Source organism: Gossypium hirsutum, chromosome A03 (assembly GCF_007990345.1).
Source record: "Gossypium hirsutum isolate 1008001.06 chromosome A03, Gossypium_hirsutum_v2.1, whole genome shotgun sequence".
Taxonomy (NCBI): Eukaryota; Viridiplantae; Streptophyta; class Magnoliopsida; order Malvales; family Malvaceae; genus Gossypium; species Gossypium hirsutum.
In genome coordinates this window covers 60,351,547-60,355,024 of record NC_053426.1, presented here as the reverse complement: position 1 = coordinate 60,355,024, position 3,478 = coordinate 60,351,547, and the positions used below count along the sequence as shown (strand labels likewise).

General features: G+C 40.9%; 1 non-coding gene across 1 annotated transcript; it reads left to right on the top strand.

The window, feature by feature from the left end:
• Positions 1–213: 213 nt before the first annotated feature.
• Positions 214–320, top strand: LOC121225767 (small nucleolar RNA R71). Its single transcript, XR_005923647.1, has one exon. It is a non-coding gene; the product is annotated as a small nucleolar RNA R71 (small nucleolar RNA).
• Positions 321–3,478: the final 3,158 nt, after the last annotated feature.

The following is a 3,478-nucleotide window of genomic DNA, read 5'->3' as shown; positions in this document are numbered from 1 at the left end:
GTGACCGAATCGATGTTATAAATGCCGGCTGTTTTCGTTGGCTTTGTCCTCATGACTTGCCACTGATAGTTATTCAGTGGCATCTCTTTTATAAATTCATAGGCATCTTTAGGTGCCTTATTATTGATGGTTCCGCCAGCAGCTGCGTCAACCATTTGTCGAGTCAAAGGATTCAAGTCATTACGAAAGGTTTGAACCTATAGCCAGAGTGGTAACCCATGGTGAGGGCATCTTCTCAAGAGGTCCTTGTATCTCTCCCATGCATCGTAGAGTGTTTCTAAATCCATCTGCACAAAAGAAGAGATATCATTACGTAATTTAGCCGTTTTAGACGGCGAAAAATATTTTAATAAAAACTTTTCGGTCATTTGTTCCCAAGTAGTGATTGACCCCCGTGGTAACGAATTCAACCATTGCTTAGCTTTGTTTCTCAATGAAAAAGGGAATAACCGAAGGCAAATGGCGTCATCAGAAATGCCATTAATTTTAAATGTATCACATAGTTCCAAAAAGTTTGCCAAGTGAGCCGTTGGGATCTTCGTCCTACAAACCATCAAACTGAACAAATTGTTGTATCATTTGAATTGTGTTAGGTTTCAATTCAAAAGTATTTGCAGCTACAATCGGTCTAACTATGCTCGATTCAGTTCCTGTTAAAGAAGGTTTAGCATAATCAAAAATAGTGCGCGGAGCAGGATTCTGATTAACAGCAATCGCAGGAGGTAGTAAATTTTCTTGGTTTTCAGCCACCTCCTCGTTTGTGGTTGAAGTATCGTCCTCTTGCTCTTCCTCTGTATATCGTAAGCTTCGCCTTATTTCTCTTCGAATTTTGCGAACTGTGCGATTGATCTCACTATAAAAAAGTAGTGGTCTTGACGGGTTTCTTCTGGTCATAAACTAGAAAAAGCTGTCAGAAGAAAATAAATGAAGAATTAGAAAAGAAAATAAAAATTTAAATTGCAATAAAAGTAAAATCGCTAAAGTAATAAAAATCGAGTGTTCCTAATAGCCTAGTTCCCCGGCAACTGCGCCAAAAACTTGATACGTGATATTCGTGATAGGTTTTAAAGATTTATGAATGAATCATTCTTGAGACTAACTTATTATCATGATTAAGGAAAGTGTACCTATCGAACAGTAGTATAGCTCAGCAAGACCGGATTTTCGAACCCAAAGGAACCACGAGTACTAGTATTTACTTTCTTTTTATTATCTAGCCTAAAAATTAAGAGGCTTTGGTTATCTAAACTAATTACTAAACTAAGAATGCACGGAAAGAAAATTTGGGAAAATAATTTTTGGAAAATTCGATTGATTAAGACAATACCTAAGGAAAAATCCACCTAGACTTCACTTGTTATTTGACTCTGAATCAGACGATTTATTCATTTGACTTGATCCGTAGAAATCCCTAAGTTATATTATCATCTCTCTTGAGACTAATAACGTCTAAACCTAGGTTGAAAAATTGAAATCTCTTTCTAATTAACACCCTAGAATTAAATTAACTCAATCTATGGATTCCCCTATTGGGTTTCACCCTAATCCAGAAAAATCTTGTCACCCTATCTCTAGGCGTGCAATAAACTCCGCTTAATTATGACAAATTTACTCTTAGACAGGGTCTATTCCTCCTCTGAGTAAGAGCTTAAATTGAATCAATATCTTGGAATATCAAAATAAGAATTAAGAACACATAATTAAGAACAAGTCAAATATTTATCATACAATTCAGATAATAATAACAAGATCCGTCTTAGGTTTCATTCCCCTTAGGTATTTAGGGGGTTTAGTTCATACTTATGAAATAAAACATCTCAAAAGCATAAAGATAACAAAAACATAAGAAAACCCAAAACTCCTGAAGGAACTTGAAGGGAGATCTTCAAACTTGACGATGAATTGGACTTCTGAAATGGATCAATCGGCTTTCCTTGAGTAATTCCTTGCTTCCTACTCTCCGTGTCCCTCTCTTAAGTACCTCCTCAGGTGTTTAAATAGGCTTTTGGATGCCTAAGAGCCCTAAAAATTGGCCTTTTCTGAATAGGACTATACTTGGGCTCGGCAGGGACACGCCCCTGTGAAATGCCCGTATACGATTACTCTAGCCTGTGGTCAAGGCTGTTGAATAGGCACGGGAGTGTAGTCTACCCGTGAAAGTCATGCTTCAATCTTGCCAAATGGACACGGCCATGTGACATTCCCGTGTGAGGAAGTCTAGGCCGTGTTGATTTTTCATGTGGGTCCATTTTCTCCATTTTTGACCCATTTCTCGCTCTTTTTACTTTCCTATGCTCTGCTAAGTATAAAACACGAAATTAAAGAATTTGGAGCATCGAAATCACTAAATCTAAGGAGAAACCATTCATAAATCGGCTAAGCATGGGATAAAAATATGTATAAATTACAGTTTATCGTGGGTCATCGGCATCGTGTCACATGCCTAACAATGAAGCTAGAAAGGCACCAAATTCACCTGTGACTGAGACAGGGTAACATGACCGTGTGGCTGGGGATGACTCACTGTCCCAAGCTATGTTACGGATTCTGGAGAGGTTCGTTGGGCCCAAACTGGCACTGTAGGCTGTGGGTTGGTGATGGAATGACTCAGGTCTAATGGGGCTGAAATTTTTAGAGGTATCGCTGGAGTTGCCCCTAATGTGTCAGAATATTGAATTGGGTCCACTAAGAGGATCATGGACGGCCTTGACTGCACCCCTGAGCAGGAACTGAAAGGTACGGTGTCTTTGCTGCGAGATGAAGCCTATCAATGGTGGCTTACAGTTAAAGAGGGTACTCAGCCTCACCGGTTAACTTGGTAGTTGTTCAAAACTGCATTCCAAGGGAAATATGTGGTGCTAGTTATGTGGATGCCCGGAGGAGAGAGTTTCTGAATTTGACCCAAGGGGATAAGTCAGTAGCAGAATATGAGTTTGAGTTTCTTCAACTTAGCCGCTATGCGCGTGGGATGGTGGCAATAGAATACGAGCGCTATGTTCACTTTGACAACGACCTTAGAGATGATCTATGAGTTTTGATTGCTCCACAGAGGGAGCGAGATTTTGCTGTGTTGGTGGAAAGAGCAAAAATCACCGAGGAAGTGAAGCGCGCTAAGCGCTAGAATTTTGAGACCGATAGGGGTAGGAGTAAGAGGGTTTGAGAGCCCTCAAGTTCAGCTAGGAGGCCTAAGAAAAAGGCCAGGGTTGATGGGCCAGTTAGAGTTGGGCTCCTTCTTGCTGCTTTTGGGCTGCAGTCTTGTGCTATTTGTACGAAACGCCATCAGGGTGCGTGCTGGGTACAGATGGAGGTGTGTTTGAGGTGTGGGTCTTTGGAGCATCGTATAGGAGATTGTCCATGTAGGTCCAATCAGATGCAAGCTACTAGTATGGGTACTGTTCAGTTGCCGAGAGGTGTTCAGCAGCCACCAAAAGGCTGTGGTCAGGCCAGGGGTGGAAATGGTATGAGCCGTGGCCGTAGA